Here is a 26,976-nt window from a genome sequence, read left to right as displayed (position 1 = left end):
GTAGACAAAACAAGAGTCGGAACATGCATCGAAACTTGTCTAATAATAACTTATGAAAAAATTCCAAAATTATAATGTTCTTAAAGTATTTAAATGTATTGGAATGAGTACAGATTAATTCCAATTAATCTTCATAATATTTTTTCATATCAACTATCCTCTCTCCAGATTGTGTGTGTGTTTAGTCGTTTAGCCGTGTCCGACTCTTCGTGACCCCATGGACCAGAGCACGCCAGGCCTTCCTGTCTTCTACTGCCTCCCGGAGTTGTGTCAGGTTCATGTTGGTTGCTTCGCAGACACTGTCCAGCCATCTCATCCTCGGTCGTCCCCTTCTCCTCTTGCCATCACACTTTCCCAACATCAGGGTCTTTTCCAGGGAGTCTTTTCTTCTCATTAGATGGCCAAAGTACTGGAGCCTCAGCTTCAGTATCTGTCCTTCCAGTGAGCACTCAGGGTTGATTTCCTTTAGAACTGATAGGTTTGTTCTCCTTGCAGTCCAGGGGATTCTCAAGAGCCTCCTCCAGCACCACAATTCAAAGGCATCAATTCTTCGGCGGTCTGCTTTCTTTATGGTCCAGCTCTCACTTCCATACATCACGACAGGAAAAACCATAGCTTTGACTATTCGGACTTTTGTTGGCAAGGTGATGTCTCTGCTTTTCAAGATGCTGTCCAGATTTGTCATCGCTTTCCTCCCAAGAAGAAGGCGCCTTTTAATTTCAGGGCTGCTGTCTCCATCTGCAGTGATCATGGAGCCCAGGAAGATAAAATTTGACACTGCCTCCATATCTTCCCCTTCTATTTCCCAGGAGGTGATGGGACCAGTGGCCATGATCTTAGTTTTTTTGATGTTGAGTTTCAGACCGTTTTTTGCACTCTCCTCTTTCACTCTCATTACAAGGTTCTTTAATTCCTCCTCACTTTCTGCCATCAGAGTGGTATCATCTGCATATCGGAGGTTGTTGATATTTCTTCCGGCAATCTTAATTCCGGCTTGGGTTTCTTCCAGTCCAGCCTTCCGCATGATGTATTCTGCATATAAGTTAAATAAGCTGGGGGACAATATACAGCCTTGCCGTACTCCTTTCCCAATTTTGAACCACTCAGTTGTTCCATGACCAGTTCTAACTGTTGCTTCCTGTCCCACATATAGGTTTCTCAGGAGACAGATAAAGTGGTCAGGCACTCCCATTTCTTTAAGAACTTGCCATAGTTTGCTGTGGTCCACACAGTCAAAGGCTTTCGCATAGTCAATGAAGCAGAAGTAGATATTTTTCTGGAACTCTCTGGCTTTCTCCATAATCCAGCGCAAGTTAGCAATTTGGTCTCGAGTTCCTCTGCCTCTTCGGAATCCAGCTTGTACTTCTGGGAGTTCTCGGTCCACATACTGCTGAAGCCTACCTTGTAGGATTTTGAGCATAACCTTGCTAGCGTGCGAAATGAGTGCAATTGTACGGTAGTTGGAGCATTCTTTGGCACTGCCTTTCTTTGGGATTGGGATGTAGACTGATCTTTTCCAATCCTTTGGCCACTGTTGAGTTTTCCAAACTTGCTGGCATATTGAATGTAGCACCTTAACAGCATCATCTTTCAAGATTTTAAATAGTTCAACTGGAATGCCATCACCTCCACTGGCCTTATTGTTAGTCAGGCTTTCTAAGGCCCACTTGACTTCGCTCTCCAGGATGTCTGGCTCAAGGTCAGCAATCTCTCCAGCAATCTCTCCAAGGTCAGCAATCTCTCCAGATTACCTGCCGCTAATAATTCATGAGAGTGATAGAAGGTTCTTTCCCTTATAAATAGGAATTGTATTGTCCAGGGGTAATCAGAAGCAATTAGTTATCTCACCCGTAGTAACGTTGATGTTATATCGCTTGATTGTTGTTCTCATTAGTCAGCTACCGACGACTTGGCAAGCAAAGATTGCTTGTTTCTGCCCGTTGGCTGATTAGGGAGTTTCCTGGATCAAACGGGGTGGCCACCGCCTCCCCCAATGATCAACAGGCTTCCCCCCCAGTTCACCACCCCTCCAGGGTGGTTCCGACACCGTTTGGTGTCCCAAGCAGGTCAGAATTTCAGCCCAGGGGACAGAGCTCTGTCCTCCTGCTGCTGTCTCGTCGCGGTGTCAAGCCGGAAGTCACCAATAACAGAAGTTTTGATAAGAAAACGTTGAATTTGCCAGAAGTGCAATTTCATGAAGGATGCATGATTGCCTATTTTTCATGGAAGTTACAAGAGTCGTCTATAGGTGTTATGAAAGTGTGCGGAAAGCAGCATTAGCCCTATCCTTCCATCACAGCTTCCATTAAGCAAAACTAATTTAGGGGGAAGGCTGCTGTAATGTGTAAACCAGACTACAACTGAGTCAGATTACAGGGGCATAAAATCAGGATTCTGTTCGTCATGAAGAGCCCCTCAAATCCTAAAGGCTCTGCTTTTCAGATTGTTGCTTCAGCAGGCTGAAAGTGATGGTAGAGATATTGGGTGTCTTGTAAAATTGCTATTTTTAAAAAACAAAACAAAAACAAAACCCTTCTAGCTACACACCAGAGAAAAGTCAGACAGGGAACTACAGAACAGATTATTTACATTACATGACTCCCTCAAATATACCTCCCCTTATTGTATACTCAGTTTTTATAGGATTTACGTCAATTTATTTCATCTGGCATACAGTCTCAATATATTTAGTCAGAGAATCTAGTGTTGAGAAAGAACAAAAATGTTTCTCTTTTACTTATAAAATCTTTGTATCGGAATAAAAAAAAATATGTTCACGAGTTACATAGTAGGGTATCTTAGCTGGCTAGCTTCATTAGTTTCTTCAATCAAGTTTAACTGACTGTTTACATAAATAGCCAGAACATAGAAGCACTGCTATTACTCACTTGTCTCTAGCACAGACATTGCTAAAACACTAACAGACTCCTACAGACACTGAACCCTGACATTGCTAAACAGACACAGTATCCTGATAAACCCTGACTAAGGTAAAAAAAAAAGACAGGAAATAGAAACTGAGGCAAAGAGGGAAACAGTTGGTTACTGTAAGGGATTGACATTCACCCAAAGTATCACTCATCAAAATTTCTTAAAGATATAATATGCAGTTTTCTATTCCAACAGGAGGAAAGTGGGACTACAGTGGCATGTCTCATTTTCTGAATGTGCCAACACTGCTATGCATAACATGTATACCACAGTGGTTTGTCATGGTTTGTTTTTTAAATCATTGTTCTGAGGTTATAGGCATATATATGCATCTACTGACATGGAGAGAGGAAGGGACTTACCTGTTTCTATCTCATCTCTGCATTAATTTGTGATTGAACAAAACAAATGGTCTCACAAGCTACAAAAATGCTAACAAGATGCACACATTTGTGTGTGCTTTCTCTTACCATATATATTGGAATTTCAAGAACTGTCAGATTGTTTGGACAACTCCAAGCAGACATCCGGGTTTCATCCTGCACATTGGCCTGAGATATGTGGATAAGATTGCTTCTTATAGGAATGTGTAAGGAAAGCATTCCTTAAGATTTCCCACACGGAGGTGTGGCCTGGTGGAAAGAGCATTGAAGTATGTACTTCGTAGCTATAGAGTTAAATCTAAATCTTGTTGATTTACTTATTGGCATGGCAACAAATTTGCATGCAGCCTGGGTCTGGGTTTCAGTGGGTGGAGGGAGTTCTTTTCACAAACGAAGGTGACTGTCTTCTGCCACTAACCAAAGTGGTAACATGAGGTTCGTGACATATATTGTATATATTTATACACTTTCAACCTTGACTATATGAACATTTCCTTTATTTTGGCTATTTGAAATTAGAACATCTATGTTATAAGAACAGTTGAGTGAGATATGGACCTAAAGATACTAATTTATTTCCTCTCTCCGTTTTCATTTTTTTCCTTGCTGTATTATGCCATCAACATTAAAGAAATAACGTAGCACTGGGACATAATACTGTGCTCAATTCTTTCTAACCAGGCTAGATATAAGAACAGACAGGAAATTCATATTTATCAAAATTCTTCATGAATTTGTGATCTGATGGCAAGTTTTTAAAAACATGTATATTTCAGTTTCCTATCATCAGGAGGCAAGAATTATTCCCTTTGCCCAACAACCAGCACCCTCGCTGTTGATCACCTAGCTGCTGAAAAATTGAAAATGAACATATTTGACAAATGTTTATGAATACTTTAAAAGATATTTAAAATATATTGCTTAAGAAAAATGTGTACGCCTCAGGAAACATGTATCCCCAAACACACAAGAAATTCCATACAAACGGGAGAAGAGACGATGAGCTGTTAGGGAACCCAGGTGGGATAAGAAAGATGGTACGATTCTGGGCAATGCAGTGAAAATGAAACTGACAGGTTTCTACATCCCTAATTAAACTAAACAGACTGTAGAGCAGCTCCCTTTTGAAACCTTATTGTGGCAGTTGCTGGAAAAAGAAACTCATAGTATCATCTCACAAGACTCCATTCATACAGAAAACATGAGGCAACTGACTTGGGCCACTCTTGACAGACAGTTGTATAAACATTCTTTTGCTTAGCGATGCAATTGGTTTCGGACGTCTTACTGGAGAACTGAGCAAATGTATTATATTGGCCCCAAAACAATACTACAGAAATGGTTTGCTCTTGAACTAATTTGCTGCCTGGTATTAGAGCTGTCTCTGCTGCATGAATGCTCAATGTGGAATGTTAATTATCTAAACAAAAGAAATGGTGTGAAATCTGCTTCTTCATTTAGTTTGTTCTGCCTAGATTAAGTTTTATTTGTGCTTGAGGTTTTCCATCCTAAATAAATGAGTAAATGTCACTGCTTGGTAATTCCGATGCTTAAGATGATGCAAAACGTTCACCGATCAATGCCATGTTCATACTCTACCTTCCCATAAATATTCCTTGAAATGTGTCCCTGAGTTAGTTCAGATATTCTGGATGCTGCTACAATATGATGATAATCACAACTTTTCTGCTACTATTTTATGTCCAGTACTCCATCATTCATATTTTATTAGTTGATTGTTACAGACCTGGCATCTATAGCACTGGGACTTTTTTATTAAAAAAAATAATTGACCAGAATTTATTTTTTTTAAATCAGAACATTAATTGGCAACAGACATTGACACAGAGGCCGAGATGGTTGGACAGTGTCGCCGAAGCTACCAACATGAATTTGACCCAACTCCGGGAGGCAGTGGAAGACAGGAGGGCCTGGCGTGCTCTGGTCCATGGGGCCACAAAGAGTCGGACACAACTTAACGACTAAACAACAATGACATTGACAATGTGAAGGGGTTTCCAGTCATGTCAATTCATGTGTGTTGTTAAAATAGTCCCAACCTCTGATGGGGGACTGGCTCTTTAATGTTAATCTGTTTTGTCTGAATGTCCAACCAGCTGGTTTTGATTGTATCTGGAAGTATTTAAGGGTTAATTAATTTTCAAATGGGAATGTTTGTTTGTTTGTCTGTTTGTTTGTTTATATGCCGCCCACACTACCCAAAGTTCTCTAGGCGGTTCACAACATTTAAAATACAATAGATGTTGTCCTATGGCATACTTCTGTCAAATACAGAGCATCAGTCCTCCTTACTGTCTTTTGACTGCCACTGCAGTCCACTGTGGGTTCTTCTACGTAAAGAATCACGGAAATAGGAAGAAATAAGAAGAAACAGTATATGTTGCCGACACAGCATGGTTCCCACACATTTTTTAAAAGGGGGGGGAAGAGGAGCAGAGAAAGGCACAAGAAAGGAAGTAGACAAATGAAAGGAAGTAGACAAAAGAAAGGTGTAGACAAATGTATCACATCTAATTCACCCCCCAAAAGCAGAATGGTTAAAAAAGTATCAACCACAATCCTGTGATATATGTATGCCATGTGAACAGAATGCGCAACCATACAGAAAGCAGAAGACGTGAGAAAGAAGGGGGGCATTTCTGTTGTGCGACCAACAACCTGAGAGAGGTAGGTCTGGTCACTGCCTTAATTCACACGCAGATGGACTGTTCTAAGGTGTAGCACGTTAGGCTACTTTTGAAACTTAAGCTGGTACAAAATGTAGTACAGTAATAAGAATCTTAACTCATTCTGGTATTTTCTGGTCATGTTAATCACCTTTCGTGGCTTGTAAATTCCTTCTTTGTTTGGGTCAAGCCTCTCTGTGGTATTTTTATAGTCCTAAATGGTTTTAGACAAAGACATTAAAACATCTCTTCAGAGCCTGAACGTGTTGCTTTTGTAGACACCGGTACTTCCTTTATTCACCTTCTTAAACTATTCTCCCAATCCTTGAGCCATCAGCATTAGCATTCTAAAAAGGTAACTCTTCCAAGCCCCAGACTTCCTTTGTATACATGACTGTGCCCAGGCATTCAGCTCTTTAAAGTTGTGGACTCTTCTAAATTTCATCATGGACAAGACTGCAATATGGGATGGGCATAGAACAGATTTCTTTTCTGCTTCAACTCTGAACATAAGAGTGGGGATTAGATCCAAAGTGGATCAGTGCTGGGACTTCTGAAGGTGAAACAGGACTCCCTCCAAAGCTCCTGGAACCAAAGTAGGGCCCTTATTCACGATTAGGACTTCATTCTGCTGCAAAAAAATTTCTGCTACAGTTTTGCTTCAATCCAGAGAACAGTGCTTAGCTGTAGGCAACTAATTATGTGTTTGTGTCTCTGGGACTTCCTGCTCTTTCTGCTTCCGGCACCTGTCTGCATGGCTTTGCCTGCCAGCCCTTTAGGTAACATTGCCTCTTCTACTGTTGCTGTCATCTCTGCTGTCTGGTACCATTTCTTCCCTTCATCCTGGCTCAAGTAAGTAAATCTTCAGTGAACTTCACATTCCCTTTCATGGATCATCGCTCCAATGACAAGCAATCAAGTAACAACTGTTACGAGATAGGTCTTCCTGTGAAACTACAGCTGTAACACGACAGGTGTGATGATCATGATAGAAGACATAAGGCAAAGGCAGGTGACTGTGGAATGGTCATTCCTTCATTGACAGCATGCATCCTTATTTTAAAAGTCTTGATCTGCTTTCTCAGCATTGTGGCCCCAGCCTGTCTTCTGATGCTTTCCAGCTTTCTTCCCCAGGGGCATCTCTGGTTCATGCCTTTTCATATTAATCTGTTCTCCATATATGGTGGGATAAATAAATCTTCCGCCGCCCCACATGTTAGGGCAGCCATTCTGCAACATCCATGCCACCTGCGCTCTGACATGTTGCAAGGGTTTTCCTTAAAGACACTTCTGTGTCATCTGCCATTTGTACAACAAGGGGTCACAAGGACCATGGTGAAATAAACCCTCTGTTTTTTGAATGCCCTACAAATATAAGGTAGAGACGGATCTAAACCGAACTACAAATGGAAAAACCCACAAACTGGGCTGGTTTGTGGCTCAGCTTGTAGTTTGGTTCAGGGATCCGTTGTATCAAAATGAAATGAAGCACCAAACTTTCTTCTGTTCCATGCTTCATTTTTGGCAAAACAGTGGACCCACCATCCTCCTGCTGCCCTCAACACCTCCTGACCTGCTTCTGCTCCCTCCTCCTCTTTGCCATCTGCTGCTGCCCTCAACACCTCCTGACCTGCTTCTGCTCCCTCCTCCTCTTTGCCATCTGCTGCTGCCGGGAGCTGGGTCGGTGGTCTCTGTGCATGCCCATCAGGTGACTGGACCAGGTAAGCGGGTGAAGGGAGCAGTGAGAAAGAGGCAGGCAGGTGGGTAGGCAGCAGAGGTGGTGGAGCTGTTAGGCTCCCCTCTCCCAGGCATGAACCAGAAAAAAAGATGAAGCACAAACTGGTTCATTTTTATTGGGTTTGTGGTTGTTTGTCGGTAGCTATGAACGACCCTGATTCATCATTTTTTCCAGTTCATGCCCATCTCTAATATAAAATATGCTTTTGCACCCAAGCCCTTAAAAACTTATCTTCAGTTTAATACAGTGGTCCCCAACCTTGGGCCTCCAGATGTTCTTGGACTACACCTCCCGGAAGCCTTCACCACCACCTCTGCTGGCCAGGATTTCTGGGAGTTGAAGTCCAAGAACATCTGGAGGCCCAAGGTTGGAGACCACTGGTTCAATAGATACAGTTCTCTCCTAGGGAATCTTGTACAGCCATGTGTTGTCTTAATCTGATAAAAAGAAGCGATATCCTCTCCCCAAGACTGACCCCCAAATCATTTTACAACAAATCACACCATTTTTACAATCTTGAAACTGATGTACAAACCAAATTTCTTCTCTCTGGTTAGTGCAGAGAAGGGGAAAGCACAGTTATTGACCATGTACGATTCTGGGGATTGTAGTATAAAAAAAGGTGTCCCCCCCCCCCCAAATCACTGAGTTGGTGCACATCCTTATGGAAAAGAGGTCCACATAGCTCCTTTATTGCTGATACTCCACTAGCTGATACAACTTATTTTAATTCACTGGCAAGTAGCTGTGGGGACTGAATAATTAGCTTCTTGATATTATATTGTTTTGCTGCCAGATAGCCCAATTATGTTTCTTAATTCTAGATTTTGTTTGGATTGTTTTATGGATCACCTAATTGTTTTTATTGATATTGATGCTAGGGACCCCGGAGCTTCTTTTAAACAGAAAGTGTAAGAGAAATTGTTCAGCAAACTAACAAAAGTATGTGTTCTCTTGCGATTATATTTTGAATGACACAATATTTCTGTTCTACACTGCAGTCCTTTTCCCAGAAGTTAATTCCCCACTATAAGTCCAAGACAAATACAGAAACCTTATACACCACGTGTGAAATCTGCATACCATTAGACCTGTGATACTGTTGTACAGTATGCAACAACCAGTGTTGTTCTGGTTTCTATATATAAAAAAAATATGACTGCCCCTGCTAGAAAGATTTGCAAATGTAATCTTCAGCCCAGCCACAGTTCAGGAATGGCAGCAATTCAGAGCTATTGTCAGAAGGCTGTGCTTTATATCTGAAGTGGCAGAGTGTGAATACTTGACACTGGGCTTTTTATGGAAGAAGCTTTATTCACGGCAAGCCTCTTTTGCTTAAATACCTTCTATGCCTACAAGGTATTGTATGTCAGTAAGGGATATGTCAGTGCCTTTCTACAACACGGTTTGATTCCTGATGCCAATCATCAGAGAGAAAATGGGAAAGAGGTAAAATGCTATTACCCTTCTAGATTTCCCCATCGCCACTCAGCTGCCATTATGAGATGTCAGTCCTTTTTCCATATTGCATTGCAAGGTGATGCATGTTGACTCAACCCACTGATGAGTCAGTATCTTATCTGTTTTTAACTGTTTTCCTTGACATACAGTTGTTTAACTGCACAATAATGGAAAAAAAGAGTAAGTTTGAATGGTCAGTGCAGAGTATGTGCTAGCAAAGAATATATACAGTACAAGAAGGGTCAGGTAGTGCGCAAACTAGGACCACAAGCATAGTCACCTATTCAGATGTTCATTTCAAAGCATGAACAGGGAGACCATTCTGCTGTTGGCACTGGGAAAGGCACTTTCCAACTTGCTGTGGAGTAGAAAAGTTTGACCTAATAAAATCTGTGCTTAGATCATCCCAAAAGCCTCTCTAGCCAAGCATTCCGTTTCGACAGTGGCCACTCAAAGACATAAAGATCACACATGTGGGTTTCTTATGAGCTGATATATAGGGACAGCGTACTTCGGATCCTGCAGGTAATGAATAGGCCTTAGGTAAAGGTTCCCCTTGACATTTTTTTAAAGTCAGTCTTGTCCGACTCTAGGGCGTGGTGCTCATCCCCGTTTCCAAGCCATAGAGCCAGCGTTTGTCCGAAGACAGTTTCCGTTATCACATAGCCAGCGCGACTTAGACCCGGAACGCTGTTTATCTTCCCACCGAAATGGTACCTATTTATCTACTCGCATTTACATGCTTTCGAACTGCTAGGTTGGCGAGGAGCTGGGACAAAGCGACGGGAGCTCACTCCGTCACGTGGATTCGATCTTACGACTGCAGGTCTTCTGACCCTGCAGCACACAGAGGCTTCTGCGGTTTAGCCTGCAGCGCCACCACGTCCCTTATAAATAGGCCTTATGATCAGACAAATGCTGTGTCCCGCCTGAACGTATCTAATCTCCTTTCAAAGCCACCCAAGTTGGCGGACATCACTACATCTTTCACAGATGTGGGATAGATGCTTCTGCTTGAAGTTTTGTGTCTCTTGCTTCTTCCTGTAACAAATACATCATGTCACCTGTAAGACAGACAAACATGATTTTTCATAAATGATAAATCCTCTTCTTTAGAAACACACTTCTTTGGGTTTATTTGCTTTTTACATTGAAATTAACAGGATGATCTCTCTGAAAATTGCTTCTTTATATATTAGTAACTATTTTTAACAAAATTCTATATATTAAGTACTTTTTCAAAGTAAGTTAAAATAAGGTTGTTCTGATGATCAGCTGAAGCTCTATACATGTGACTAAGACATTTAGAGATTGTAATTTTATGATTCAGTGGGGAGTATAATTTGCTCCATGCACACACGAATACCCTATTAAATACACCTGTGAGTATAATGCAAATGGCATAACCTATGGAGGCAAATTGCCATTTCTTAGTGTAGACCAGTGGTTGACAATCTTGGGTGACCCAGGTGTTCTTGCACTGCGATTTCCAGAAAGCCCAGCTAGCACACCTGGTGGTGAAGGCTTCTTGAAGTTGCAGCCCAAAAATACCTGGTTGGAAAGTGCTGGTGTAGACAACAGACATGTTTTGTGGGTTACACAACTTGGTGCACAACATATATTTGATGATTTCTTAACTTGAGGCAATTCACCTCCAAAAGCTCTCTCCTTTATGTTACTCCAGCATAAAATCCTAATAGGATTTTAGATACTGCATTATGTACAAAACTAAAATTCTTCAGTCATCAACATACATCTGGTCTCCAATATAATGGCTTCCAAACTATCCAGGCTGGAAGTGGTGATAATGACGTTTCTCATTTTATTCAGAGTAAAGGTTAAGCTTTCTACCTGCGTTCCTCTTCTGACACTTAAGTTGATTTACCTCTTCTGACACTTAGGTTGATGGAGGAGAAATAAACGTCTGGGCCGATGTAAAGTTTGGCTGCCTGTTCGAGCAACTCCTTGGTGGCATCTCACTTTCTGACTAAAGGAACTGTGAGAGACATGCTATTACCACTAATATCTCACAACTTGGTAAGAACCTTTCACAGATCAAGCTACTGAATGAAAGAATTACTTACCATCTGCGGATAGCCACAATTTCTGAAAAATCACTCATTTACAGTTCTCAGTCTACACTGCAGCAACACTTTGGAAAAAATGAAATGAAAAATCCACGTCCTTGCTGAAGGCAACGGACAGTGGGTTAATAGAGATACTTGCCCGAGTTCAGCAATTTCTAATAGACATTGAGATGCTGCGGGTCATACAGACATTCCTTGTAGTCCAAGATACTTCCCGTTAAGTAAGTAAGAAATGGGGCACACGCAGTTACACATTCTGTCTCTCGATGTAATTGCATTTGCCCCCTAAGCACTTGCTTAGCGGAGTACACTCAAGGATGCCAATTAGACACATTGTCATCACAGGTGCATTTGACAGGGACGAAAAAGAGGACATTCTTTGTGGCTGATCCCAGGCTGTGGAATGCTCTCCCTCACCAGGTTGAGGTTGATCCCCTTCCCTTTTATCTTTTTGGCAACACTTCAAAGGCAAGATCAGCCCCATTTCTGGATACTGGGCATACGTTCCTTTAAAAAGTGTTTTTTAAAGTTTTTAAACATTTAGATCACTGGTTCTTAACCTTGGGTTACTCAGATGTTTTTGGACCGCAACTCCCAGAAGCCTTCACCATCAGCTCTGCTGGCTGGGGTTTCTGGGAGCTGCAGTTCAAAAACACCTGAGCAACCCAAGGTTAAGAACTATTGATTTAGATAACCTTTAAAATTTACTATTACACATTCAGTGGGCTTTTAATTTTGTAATTTATTGACTGAAATCCTGTGGCTTAGTGTAGTAATTTTCTACTAAAGTACGCCTATTTGAATCAAAGGAACTTACAGAGGTGCTGCTTCAACAAATCTCCATGGATTCAATGAGCCTACTCTAATGTGAGTTTACTACACTAAGCAACAGAATTTCAGCCAGGGTGTTTTGAGTCTAACTTGTTTTAAACATTGGGAGCTACCTTGGGTCTTCCTTGGAGGGAGAAAGATGGCCTAGAAAAAAAACAAACAAATAAAATTCATCAGCATTCATTCATTCATTTTGCAATGCTTGGCTTACATATTCTGTGCAAAATTATCTGTAAAGTGCTCATGGTGGGTAAAGTGCCCCAAATATAACTTGTTTGGACATATAGTAAACAAGTAATTATCTTGTCAAACTCCTTGCATAATTCTAACCAGAGCTTGGACTAGTTATTTTTTAGACTACAACTTCTAGGATTTCCCCAGACAGTTTTACTTCTGATTAGTTACTTTCCTGAACACTCATCCTATGTGTTACTTATGGAATCATGGCCATTACAATGACTCCTAAGCATTTCTCTTGAACAGAATTGACATGGAACCTGTGGGTTTTGGAGCACCTTTATACAGAACCATATACATTATGACAAATATATCTGAATGCACTGCCCCTCAGAATCATCTGCTCCCATTCATACTATTCAAATGCTAGACAGCATGCTACTAATATGGCTCAGAAATATGGTTCTTCATGTGCACAGTGACAAGGTAACATCCAAGGTTATTTCTAGAACAGATTAAATTAGTTCGCAGTACAGGTTGAACATGCAATTCAGTAAAACACTTTTAAAAAAGAGAAAACTTGCATATATGTGGTCTAATGTACGCTATGTATCAGAGATGTTTTATGCCTCTAACAGGTTAGTTTGGAACGGTCGAAGTGTGTGCATGTAAAGAGGAGTTTAGTACCTGGTCCAGTGCAGCAGAATTCCTTTGGATGCCCTACAGAAGGGAGAATATTTGTGCTTCATGATTCTGAGCTTCAGCTGAAGGAGGCAGATTCCCACATGGAGACATGCACACATACACACATGCTCACACACATAGAGCAGCTTCCTTTCAACCTGGTACCTCCAAGAAACATTGAATGACCACTTCCATAATCCCTGACCACTGTAACATGCCACCTTGGATACATGGAGCTTATCAACCAAACATATTGAGGACATGAGGCTTGAGGAAAGGTGATACAGAGAGAAGGTACAATCACACACTAAGTGAAGTAACATCCTTCCTGCTCTAACACCATTTTCCTTTCAAAGATGCAATTCCTTCAGAGCCCATGACAAATCACACAAAACAAAACTATAGCATACAGCTTGGAAAATGAGCATTCCCAAAGTATTTTCTTCCTCAGATGTGTTACTGGGTAATCCTCTAATAGTCTCCTCGCCCCAGTCCTTTCTTTCTGACTCACACAAACTCTGCACAGCAAGTACTATACTACAGTGAGCAGCCAATAGTGTGGTTCTCCCAGCAAGCTGTGGGTGGAAATCTTGTGGATCTCCTACATTTGGATTTCAAAGCAAACAATTCCCAACACAGGCATTATTTGGATTTCACTCTCCTTCAAATTTTGCAACATAGTTCCATCAACCAAAAGGTACAAAGAGATGTTTATTGTGGAATAAAATAATTTTACTAAATAGTATTTTGCAGAACATGGGACAGTTCCTCATCATCCAGCAAACATTTATAGTTATAATCCAAAAAAATATAATTTTCCCAAGTTGTAATATTTTTGGGGATCACAGCCAGGCAATAAAACACAGAATACAGAAACTGCCTGGAGCAGTTTCCTGAAGATAAAGTATATGCCACAAAAACATATCGAATACGCCACAAAAAATTAGCTTTGAGAATACACATTGTTCCATTAAATATGTTTCTTATATGCCACAGGATGTTGAATTTTAACACAGGCGATTATATTTTAAAAAGAGACATTTGAAATGGAGATTTATTGCAGGATACTAAGAATTCTTGAATTGAGAGGGAGACCCGCAAACAAGTACTAGCACAAATGCATAAAGACCAATTAGCTAGAATAGGTGGTAGAAGAGATTACTACAGCTGATCATTCAAGGTAATATAAAGGGGGAAGGAGAAAGTCATAGTGGCTGAAAATTTTGGAGTCCGCTTTGGATGCAGTACCACATTACTGTGTAACGTTGCCACATTTAAAACTGGAAGATCTATGATGACTTCAAAGAGGAGGAGGATTTTGTGAGCGTATTCCAAAGTAATTTCAAAAATAAAATTTCCCTTGGCTAAATGAGTCTCATGAATTAAAATGTAACATAGGCTGGAAATAGACTAATCTATCTATCCTTCACTGTAGGCAGGTCTGAAACCTAGAGACGAAGGTGGCATACTAGCTCTCATGAGCGTTGGGATCCTGCCTTACATTCTTCTAAATCCCTATGTCAATACTTTGACTCACAGTGAATTGATAGTACACTTACTTTAGTGTCATCAGTCGAGCTAGTTAAATGCCAGACTTTTTATTCCTTATCGGCAAATTGATAAAATGGATGGTATTTTGTGGAAGGAAACCAAAGGAAAAGAACGTCATTATACTGTGATTTCTTGTGAACATTGGTTCTCTTTATTTAAAACCATTAGAGGGTACTGCTCAAAGTCTTACAAAAGTAACTATGGTTAATAAATTGCCTGTTTTCATTAGCAGATAATAAAGCTTTCCCGCTTTTTGCCTTTTGCTAATGTACAGTACAATGATTTCCTGTTCAGCATGAAATGTTAGGATTTCCATATCAATCAGGCCCTTTTAACATCTTTGTGTCTTAGCGTGATGCCAAGCTAAGAATTTAAACAGAGGCACGTGTCATATTTATTTGTATAGACTGCATTTCAAATAACTAACTACCCAATGTACTGCAATATTAGCTATATAAATTTGGAAAATTTCAGCCTACCAAATGAGCTGTTGTGATAAATATTGTATTAAGTGACAACCCTGCTGAGTAGCTAATGAGAGAGTTGTGCCCCTTTCTTTCTATCCACAGACCTCTTTTTGACTATCAGTATTTACAGGATGACAGCTGATGTTGGGATCTTGTTGTTGACGGGTCTTGTGTTAGCCGCAGCAGTATGACTGCTGGGGTAGACTAATGGCTGAGACGTGTCACTTCGCCAGCACAGCCAGCATTTTCTACCATTTAAATGGCATTCTCCAAGGTATTGTTTTCTAAAGGGCATTTATAAGAAATCTAACACACACAAGCAGCTTATCCCACTTGCGTTCATGAAAGGAAAGTGAAAGATAACTTTCAAAGCCAACAGTGCAAGTTATCTGTTCAGCAAAGTCTTGTGTGTGCGCAAAACCCACTGGGACACAATGGATAGGGGACACTGGAAATAATATAAAAAAACACTTTTGGTTTTTTATTTACATTTTACTAAATGTGTTATAACTTCATATCTATGGTCTGGTCTAAAAGTTTGGTAGGAGGAGGAGGTAAAATGCTGAGACAGGAATATAATGCAGAAGTCTTCAACCATGGGTGGAGAATGGCCCCTCTGAGTCTTGCTGACCTGCAGCTGCCATCAGCCCAAGCTGCAATGAGTAATGATAAGGGATCACAGGAGCTACAGGCTGGCAAGATATGGAGTACCACATATTCTGCATTCTTGCACTGGACAAATGGTTCCCAACCTTGGGTAATGTTCTTGGACTACAACTCCCAGAAAGCCTGGCCAGCACAGCTGGTGGTGAAGGCTTCTGGGAGTTGCAGACCAAGAACCCCTGGGTTACCCAAGGTTGGGAACCACTGCACTAGACTAGGGGTCTCCAAACATTTTTTACATGGAGGGCCACATAGCTGCGATATTTTCGAGGGCTGAAAGATCATGATTGCCAGAGAAGGTTCTTTCCCAGTTTTGTCTCAAGATAACCAAGGAGTGAACCTGTGGTGTTTTTATTATTATTATTATTATTATTATTATTATTATTATTATTATTATTATTATTATTATTATTATTATTATTATTATTATTATTATTATTATTATTATTATTATTATTATTATTATTATTATTAGTATTAGTAGTAGTAGTAGTAGTAGTAGTAGTAGTAGTAGTAGTAGTAGTAGTAGTAGTAGTAGCAGTAGCAGCAGTAGTAGTAGTAGTACAACTATCTGCTCTGTATTTCTGAGCTGTATTCTTTGCCTCTTATTATATCTCACTTTTGAATACAGTATATGCATTTCCAGGGTGGCTCCTGAAAATTATAGTAAAGTTAGAAAGTAGAATAGCAGCGTGGAAAGGCAGAATTCTGAACAGCATTTAAAAATAAAATGAAACAGAAAATGCCAAAGGGAATTAAAAAGTAGTGTTAAATGGCACAAATGTTAAAATACTTAGATACCACAGAAAGTTCTTGGGCTGAAGTAAAGATATTCTAGCAGTTGTCACCCATACAGCTTTCTGTTCTGGAGGCTGGTCACAACTACCATGAAGGCCATCTCCCTAGTTATCCCCTGCCTCTGCTCAGACAGGAGGGGGGCACTGGGAGAAGGTCCCCCATAGATGATCCAGATGCCTCGGCATGGTGAGTTGGCATGAGGAGGATGGACACATTGTTAATGTTATCCCTGTGCTAAAAAGTCATTGCAAGTAGAAAACAAGCAGAGCAAGCAAACAACTGGCGAATCCTTGTACAGGGGGTTGCTTTTAATGCCATGTACGATTTACAAACGTGGCCATGGAAACTGTCTACGGACAACTGCTGGCTCTACGGCTTGGAAATAGGGATGAGCACCGCCCCCTAGAGTCGGACATGACTGGACAAATGGTCAAGGGGAACCTTTACCTTTACCTACCATTTACAAACGGTGCACCTTCTAAGTTATCTGATCACAGCTTGGAAAAAGTTAAAATTTTGGACAGTAACTCTCACAAGCTATGCCGGTTGGGAGCTTCTAGGAGTAGTAGCCTGAAGAAGTGACTTTTCAAAATCAGAAGCCGGTGTGTTTCACTTCATTCTCCCACCTTAACATTCTGTTTTGTTCTACAATCTATGAAGCTTATAATACGACTCTAAAAGGCATCCAATTTTACAAAACAATCATTTCACTGGAACCTTGGATCCTGCCTCTCCTCCAGACATTCTTTCATTTCAGGTGCACCACTTTGCTACTTCCTACTCACCCGTAGCTTTTAGAGGTCATCTGATTCTCTTATGAGGTAGTAAAAACAAACAAACAAACAAAAACAATAGTATGTCATCCTGCTGAATGATGCTTGCTAAGGACCAGGCCACTTTCCACAATGTTACACTTTCCAGCATTTTTTTGCTGCCTTTGCCTTCAGTAAATTTCCTCTAAATAAGCCATTGTTTGTCTGGCTGAAGACAGTTTTTCTGCATGGATGGCTTAACAGGGCAACCCAGCATTGATTTATGGTGTGTGTGGGAGGCTCTTTTCACATTTGAGAAGACTGGAGAGTACTTTTTACTGTCTATTGGAAAGCCAGAATTAGAGAAAAGACAGACCCTAAATCTGGGCTATTCATGATTCCTCCATACCTTTGTCTTTCTTCTGATTGCATTTGGGAACTCTGGAGTTAGGTTTTCAGTTTAGATAAATTAAGGCTGATGGGACAAATTGAGACAAATGAGTCTTTACAACATTCCTCACACCTGAGAAAATACACCTAGTAGATTGTAGGCCGCTGACATCCATTGAGGCAAAGTTTCATGAACTAGTTACAGATGTAGAATATAATTTTCAAGATATTGTATGGAAACCATACTTTATAAAATCAACATTCTAGAACATGAAAATGAGAAGACAGAGGAAGGCGGCCTCAGTGCACCTAACATACATTCTGTCAAACTCCTTGCATGACATACTTCTGCACTGATGGAGCTCGTGAGGAGTTGTAATAGAGAATAATGTGTTTTTTTCAAACTATGGGTTTAAAAAAAACAAAACAAATAAAACACCCAAACCAAAAACTCAGTTCTTCAAAAGGGAATACGGGACCCTTATGAAGGAGCTGTGATTTTTTTACATGAAATGTTAAAGAATAGCACACGTATTGCACAGTTTTAGCTGTGTCTCAGGCAGAAGTTCTGTGAGGCCATCCATACCATGAGGTAATGTGAAGCAGTTGCTTCAGGCAGTTGATTACAGCTGTCATGGAAAAAGACTGCACACTATCTATTTATTGTTATTTTTTTACTATTGGGAGAGGTATTTGTGCCTCTTCCACCCCAACCTTAGGTTTCAAAATAACTTGACTGGTATTCTAGGCAGCAAAAGTGCTTTGGGCAGCCCTTGGAGAGAAGAGTTGCTGGGGAAAACAATATTCCCAAAGCAGCAGTTGTGACAGGAAAGGCAGCGAGTAACAGAGATAAAATATCCTACTGCATTGAAATCACTAGCTTTAATCCAACAATCAAAGTAGTGAATTACCAGCACAGGCTGAACAATGTATTTATACACTGACGATCCTGTCTTTCTTATTTATACTTCTCCCCTCTGGTGTTTCTTTTTACATATTGGTGTCCTGCTGAGACTCTAACTCTTCTGGAATCTTTAAAGCCGATCATAAATTGTGCCTGTAAATACACAGATCTCTCCAAAAGCTTTGGTGTGGGAAGCAAAGCAGCAAATAGCTGTCTCCTCCGAAGACAGAAATTCAGATTCCCACATCGGTGCAATTCCACTGTAGACTGGTGGCTCCTCTGCCTTTTCAAACCATAAAGCAGTTATTTTGGGAACCGGGTCCAGCACCTTGAAGATCTCCTATAAAGATCACACTAAATCCTAGAGTGCATTTACTGCATCACTGACAATAGGAAGAGCCATCAGCCTCCATTGTTGAACATCCCCTTTTTGAAGCTGATGAAGCTTCAAAAAGAGGGTGGAAGAGGAAACACACACAAACACAGAGAAAGGCTACTTCCAGCTTCTCCTTGCCCCGAAACCAAGCAGAGTTATAGATGTGGATCATTAAAAATAATAATTAAAAAAAACCCCACGGGAATAAGAGAACTAGCATCAGGTTGCCATTGTCCCAAGATTCTCCTTCAAATTTCAAACCCCTTCTAGAAAAGCATTTCTTTCCTTAGGTTTGATCTCACAGATCTTATGGTTGCCACCTGCTGCCACCAACCTTCTCTGCTACTTGTTCAGGGCAGATTCCTGCTTGAAGCCTGCTGTTATATATGATAAGTAATAATTATTCTCTAGTGGCACCTTGCCTGTAAATTTCAGGACACGGTTAGGCAAAGTCTGACTGTGGGTCACATGTGCCCCCTTCAACCATGCTTTGTGGCCCTTGTATAATATAATAAGTATCTGCCGTCAAGTCCATTCTGACTTCTGACAATCATTTTCATGGCTTTCTAGTTAAAGAGTAGTCAGAAGTGGTTTTCCCCTCCCTTCTTCTGGGGGTATCCTTGGACTGTGCGGGTTGCCCAAGGCCACATAGGCTGCCTCTTCAGTGATTCACAGGAGGGAACTGAACCCCCAATCTCTGGCTGCCTAATTCAATGAGCTATCCAGTCATGCCCTTTGTAGATCCTCCCAAATGGCAGAAAAACACAACAGTGAATGACTGATAGTTGTGTTTCCTTCCTGCAAAAGTGCACAAGGCAAGATTACTCAATTTTAAATTTTTTTTACGACACAGCTTTTTCTTTTCAACAAAATTCCCTAGGGCTATTAATCACCTTAATTGCCCTGGGTATCACTTAGTTCCCCTGGAAAAGACTCTGATGTTGGGAAAGTGTGAAGGCAAGAGGAGAAGGGGACAACAGAGGACGAGATGGTTGGACAGTGTCACCGAAGCGACCAACATAAATTTGACCAAACTCTGGGAGGCAGTGGAAGACAGGAGGGCCTGGCGTGCTCTGGTCCATGGGGTCACTAAGAGTCGGACAGGACTTAATGACTAAACAACAACAAATCACTTAATTCTCTTCAGTAAGCTATGGCACTCCCTTGTTCTTTTTAAACTTCCTTCTTAATAGGGGTCAACCCAACTATTTCCTGTTGTCCAGTCTCACTGGTCAGAACTCTCCAGGAAGCAGAATAACTGGGCTGTGATGTTGTGCCACTCTTCCTTCTACTGCTTTTCCCTATCACTTAACTGGCGAGAATTAAAGAACAAGCACAGAGGTATATTTGCTTTGGTGAAATTATTTGAACAGAAGGATTGGGGATAATTTCACTTTTAAGAACTTTAATATAATTACTTACATTTTTTTTTTTAAAAAAAGAGAGATTCTCTTTGACTACTTTTAAGTATGCTTTGGTATGGGAGAGGCTTATGCTTTTAACTGGAGTTACAATATTATGATGAGGATTTTAATTTGTTTTTTTAATTAATTATGCATTGTATATACTGCAATACCGTTTGTTACAGATACTATAATAGATTACGAATACGTTGTTACAACCTCTCTCCCAAATCCTATTGGGAAAAAAATGGAAATCAGTTTTTTTGGTGGACCCTATCCCCTCCCCCCTCCCCAGCTATGGCCCTTCAAGTGCCCAGTGGTTAGGATGCTGAAAAGGGGCCCTTGACTCCTCCAGGGTTGCCCACCTCACTCACTCCTGCTCTGCCACTGGGGTGTTTCACTAAAGCCTTCCCTGTTGCTTTCCTTCTTGCAGCAACCAGGATTCTGTGGCCTAGGCCAAACATAAGCCACCCTGTGCTGTGCCGGCTGCACAGACATAGAGGATGATTTCATTTTAGAGCGATTCATTTACACGCCACTACTGTTTGGCTACAGGCGTAGCTAATAAGCGGGACCCTCCCTTCCAGCTTCCCGAGGGCACATTTCACAATTAACTTCCGTTTGACCAAGGGAGCAAAAATAATTTGCTCAGCCTGTTGTTTAGCAGATCAAATGCACACCAATGCTCTAAACAACCATCTAGGCTTTGCATTAGCTTCTCTTCTGCTTCATGAATGGACTGTGTAAAACGTTTAGCCCATCACGATGGAGAGAGTTGCCATGATGTCACAATCCCATGTTGAAATCCACTGTTCTATTACACTCTGAGGTACAATTTTCAATTTTTTAGGCCACATTTGAACAAAATACCCAGAATTCTAGTGAGCAGTGTGCCTCAGTCAAGGGATGGGCCAAAGGAGCCACAGAAACTAAGTTGGAGGCCTCAACTTCACAGTATTGCCAAGCGGCATAGCTTTTTCAGGGGAGCAAAACATAGCGGTGCCACACACTTTCTTCTTCCAGACTGTTTCCTAGAAAAGTCAATGGACAAGGTTCAGTATGAGCTACCTGTTATTTGCTGCTCTGTTTTCAGTGCATTCCTACTCTGGTTCCAGGATCCCAAAAAAGGTCCACAAAGACGATATACAAAAAAACCCGCAATCACTAAGCTCTGCTTGGTGCTCCCTTTGGCTTCCTATGGACCCTTATATCTCCCCACACACACACACAACTAGCCCTAGATTTTACTTCCAAGCTCTACTTTTTTACTTGTAAAATGCCTCAAACAGAGAGACTTCCTAGAAACGTCCCTATCTAAAAGCAATGTACAGAGACAAGACAAGCCATGACACCATTAACATTCAGTTTGTGTGTGCTGTGAGTTTTCTCAGAGCAACTTTCAGCTTCTCAGAAAACTTGTTTTCAACATTCTTATAAAGTTATTTTAACTTTGAGAAGGAATCACTTTTATATGTCTTACGGACTCCAAACAATATTGAAGTATTGGTATTGTTTTCTAAAATTCTCAGCAGGTTACAAGGCATCCCCAGCACTCGGCGTAAAGTGCAAATTGTACCTTTGTGATGCTTAAATCACTGAGCACAAGGGAAGTAGATTTCACTGCTTGAAGGATATTTGCCTACAGCATAATTCCAATAATGGAAGCAGTATCAAATCATATAGAGTTGAAGCTTTCACACTATAGAACTAGAAATGATGAGAGAGGTATACTGGGAATTTCCCTTTCAGATTATATATTTGAGACATAAATGTGCGAGACAATCATAACCCTTTGGAAATTATCTTGCCATCAAATGAGAAGAAAGAAAAGAAGACTACAATTAAGACATGGGGATCATAATTTCAGCATGATTTTGAAGAGACAAGAACAGCAACATGGGTTTTAAACTCCAATGATTTAGGCTCAAGTTCAATTCAGCCAAAATAAAACCTGATCTGGGGGGGGGGGGAGGAGATAAAGGAAAAAGAAAGGAGGAAAGTTCAGAAACAGGTATTGTGGCATTGCCTTTTGCTCAAGTTTATTTTTATTTCTTTAAAGTATTTTTAGTCCACTTTTCTCCTTAAGAAGGACTTAAGGCAGCTTACATTATCAAAATACAATATTTAAAGCTAAAAATTGTAAGTATACAAATACGAAAACAGATCAAGCAAACACCACACTGAAAGACAAGAAACAAAAGCAACACCAAAAATATGTTCAAAGCAGTATGGCACAACCATCCATTTAAAAACTCCACTCAAGCACTCAAGCATTAAGGAAAAGCTTGCCTGAAGAGAAGGGTCTTCATCCAACTGCAGAAGGACATCAACGATGGAGCCAAGCTGCCCTCCTGTGGGAGGGAGTTCCAAAGTCTGGGAGCAGCAACAAAGAAGGCCCTCTCCCCTGTCCCTATGAAAATAATTTGTGATGGGTGATGGAATGGAGAGAAAGGCCTCTCCTGATGATCTTAAAACCCAGGCAGGTTTATAAAAGGAAACATGATCCTTGAGATAGCTTGGACCCAAGCCATTTAGCGCTTTATAGGTTAGAACCATCTCTATGAATTCTGTCCAGAAATGGTTCAGCAGTCAGTGGAACTGCTCTAATGGGAAGGTTATCTGGCAGCCATGTTTTGGACCCACTGAAGTTTCCAAACACTTTCCAAACGGAGCTCCACATAGAATATGTTACAGTAATCCATCTGGGATGCAACGGCGGCATATGTCACCAGGGTCAAATGAGATCTTTCCAGGAAACGAACGTAGCTGCCGCACTAGTTTTAATTGTGCAAAATATTCCTGGGCACCACTGAAACCTGGGCATCCAGGCTCAGAGACGAACCCAGGAACACTCCCAAGCTTCAAGTCCTGAATGCAGGTACTCTTGTACTTAATTCTGAGATAGTTTGCTCCCACATTCCGGTCCACTAGGGATGGGCACAATCCAGAGATCAAGAGACTTCGTATGCCCAATCCTGAACCTTGGAGAGCCAAACCTGCTTCTCCATACCACCCTCAAAAATATTTTATTTAATTATTGAAATGTCTTCTTGTACCTTTATAAAAATACATGATAGGAAGTTAATCCCAACTTGTGGCAATCCTCCCAAATACTCCAAAGTAGTACCCTACTGTGCCTCCTTCACAGATACTGGAGGATGATCCATAGGGCCCCTTCCAGCTCCACAGTTCTAAGATGATGATCCCTTCTTCTAAACCCCACTTCTGGGAGTCCCCCAGGACCATGTCACTTGCCAGAGGCCACACATGTGGAACAACACATAACCCCATCAGCTTCATGTGCACAAGGCAATCTTGACTGGCTCTTTTCTTAGGAGACAATGCTGAGCACTGAAAGCTCTTTATGCTCTATGTTGGTATTCCTAAACCAAAATGCCCAGTTTCTCCATCCTATCTCAAGTCATTCTCCTTCTGAAAATGCAAAACAGGTGATGCCTTTTCAAAACCTTCAGCGGTTACTATGTTTTTGTTTCATAACATAGTAACAGCAGAAACATGGATCATTGTCTCAGAAGGACATTCATCCTGCAATGTGACCTTCCATTTCTTAGCCATGACTCTTACAGACAACCCCGAGCACTTAAGAAAAGATGGACAAATGGGGGGGTGGCGTGAGCAGAGGTATGACTGTTTCTGCTCATACGCATTGCAACTCCTGTTTTAACTGTGATTTGACTGTTCAAGGATTGGCTTGTTATTGACACCCTCAAGCAAATTTCCATGTTCAAGCAAGGGTTTGAATCCAGGTCTCTTGAGTTCCAGTCCTGGTCACTTTTGGTAAACCACCCTGGATCTCAGACCCATAAGAACAACCTAATAACCTTTGAGCTGAAAAGCTGCAAGAGACCCTATGGATTGAGTCCAGCCCCTGTTAAGGAGACACAGTGGCGAATCAAACTCCCAACCTCTGACTCTGTAGTCAGATACCTAAACCAATGAGCTATCCAGCAATTCTTCTAGATTTAGGTTCACCCTCTAATTGCATGTGTAAAAGTCACATCTGTTCTCCAGCATCATTGCCCTGTGCAAACTGAGAGTGGACTCTCAGTCAGGTTGATTTGAACACACAGAGAAACCTGGAGATTGACCCATTTCAGACCCACTTTGCTGCCTTCTAATTGCACACTGTATCACTATCATTTTAGTCCAACACATCTGGAGGACACCAGATTTGGAGTTCCTTCTAAGCCTTCCAAATTGCACCGCACCCAGCAAGAGAAGGATCAATAGTGAATGGCAAGTCACTCTTAGCTAATCCATCATTACCAGTTTTCTCAGAGAGGCTCCTAATATGTTTTGAAGGGACCCAAGAGCCCTAAAGTACACTTTTAAAAAAATACAAAACTACAAATGACGTTTTCTGTCTTCATTCAGTCTCCAAGCCGACCCTAGCACCGATATTCTTCCTACAATCCTGCCTTGCCCTATAATTTAATCCTTTTTCCTTCATCCTTAATGATTAGCTTTCCATGCAGCTGTCTTAGATGCCTTTGAAGAATGGGAGGCCGGCTCCCAGGAAATCTATAATTCAAGAAATATTTCTTATTTATTGCTGTTGCTTTGTAGAATTCAGTAGGATTTCTGCTGGGAAGGAAGACTTCCTTAGAGAAAAGGGCTTGCAATATGTACATTTATTTTATTCCTCCCTTAACCAATTCTGGAAATTATATACAGAAAGCAAGCCTGTTCCTCTGATTTTTGCAGGGAGGTGTTTTCATTATCTGTAACAAATGGATTACGGTTGCATGCAAGAATGTAGCAATAGGGAGCGTGTCTGATTTCAGCACTAACGTGACTTGTTTTCTGCAAGAGTTGTTTTTTTTTTTAAACCAGGCTTATGGAAAAAGACGAAGGCTGTCTCCTTCTTCACAGAGGACTAGAAATGGCATTCATCGGTAGCTTGGGGACGCAGAAAACTACCAAATTGAATCTACAGTGGCTTCAGATCTGAAAAGCAGGAGTTTCCCGAGACACTGCCTTTCAAATGGGAATGGGAGATTTTTTCCCCCCACTTTTGATTAGACACCAGAATGGAAAGCCTTCCTCATCCATTCCCTTCCTGAGGCACTTCTGTCTCTCATAATAGCAAAAAGATGGCAAAGTGTCTCACTGGCTTTCAAAATGTGGAACACAGATGGAGTTCTAAATGATTTATTTTCATCTGTCCTTGCTCTAGCACTTTTCCTTCCCCCCCCCCCTCTTGCTGTTCCAAATATTAAGAGATATGTAATTGAGTCTGGCAGTTCACTTTGCAAATGTAATAGGAATAATTATAAAAGGTCCAAAGGTTGCCAGCAAAGGAAATGTAACAAGATTTTTTTTTAAATAATAATAAAAAAGGACTATTGACTCAAGTGAAAAATATATGTAGAAGCCTGGGATTCTGCAGAACAACACCAAAAAGAAATTAATGTTTTTGCTACACTTAAAAAAAATATCCAAGGAGATTTACAAAGGCAAATGGACATCACGAGCCCAACAATTTCTCCACGAGAAATCTATGCAGGATCAGGGCAGGTAGAGAATGCACAAGCACTAGAATAATAAAGCCACGGGGTTGGAATAGAGCAAAGGTAGAGATGGGCATGAATTCCTCCCCCTGCAGATGGCTGGCCCACTCTTTGCATGCTGCCAGGGTCCTTCTTCTCTAGTAGTGTTTCAATCTGGGCAGGAGCTCAGCCAGATTGTCTTCACCTCCACTGACAGCTAACCACTCTGACAAGGAGGAGGGATGGGGATTCTCCCCAGGCAGCTGATGAGTGGTTAGCTGTCAGTGGAGATGGGGACAGGCCGGTCAAGTTCCTGCTGAGATTGGAGCGCTTGCATAGAAAAGAAGGACCCCAATAGTGTGTGAAAACTGGTGAATGGGCCAACCAGCTGGGGGGGTGGGTGGGAGATGGACCTGTGTGGCACCTGTGGTGCTGGGGGGGGGCTTCCTATGAAGCTCTTCATGCCCATCTCTAATCAAAGGCCACCAGATACTTATTTAGTCACCATATAGATTAACTACTTTTACAATAGTAATACAATTCTGAATATATCTCAGAGTTATTTAAAGTGATTAAAGTTTTTTAGCAACTCTGTGGCTACAGAAGGGGATGGGTGTGTGGGAATTGTGGTTCCTAGTGCCCTCTTGAGAGTTCAGTTCCCCATTGTACGTACCTTGTTGACAGGGGCTGGACTCAATAATCCATAGGGTCGCTTCCAGCTCCACAGTTCTTTCTAGGAATTCAAAGGTGTCTCATCTGAACCGAGTCCCCAGGGCTAGAGTCTGATTAGGCACCATCTGGCCCCATCAAACTACCCTTTCTGTTGCCTTTTTCCCCCATCTCATACATTCTTCAAAGAAATGGTAGCAGAATTTTTAAGACCCAAGTAGTCCTGCAACTGTGTGCAGAAAGGTTCACAAAACATCCATGATGAATAGGAAATATATTTCCCAAGAGTTCTGGAGTTTTCAGGAAGAAGGCACTAGGAACCACATTTCTTACACAGTCCTCTCCTTCTGAAGCCACAAAGTTGGCAACTGTAACAAAAATTCGGGGGGGGGGGAGGTAGGACTAAATCAGATTAGAATATACCCCAAAGGCAAATTTTGGTGTAGAAAGCTCAAGGCGAGAGGGACTGCTGGAAAAAAAAATTCATTGTCTAGGAATTTTCCTGAGCAAGAAA

General features: G+C 41.2%; 1 protein-coding gene across 2 annotated transcripts in view; it reads right to left on the bottom strand.

Moving 5' to 3' along the window:
- Positions 1–26,976, bottom strand: part of TAFA1 (TAFA chemokine like family member 1) — a 469,070-nt gene that overhangs the window by 78,348 nt on the left and 363,746 nt on the right. The window lies entirely within an intron of this gene.

The sequence above is a fragment of the Pogona vitticeps genome, chromosome 2, assembly GCF_051106095.1.
Source record: "Pogona vitticeps strain Pit_001003342236 chromosome 2, PviZW2.1, whole genome shotgun sequence".
Taxonomy (NCBI): Eukaryota; Metazoa; Chordata; class Lepidosauria; order Squamata; family Agamidae; genus Pogona; species Pogona vitticeps.
The sequence above is the reverse complement of the archived record's forward strand: the minus strand, read 5'-3'. Positions and strand labels throughout refer to the sequence as shown.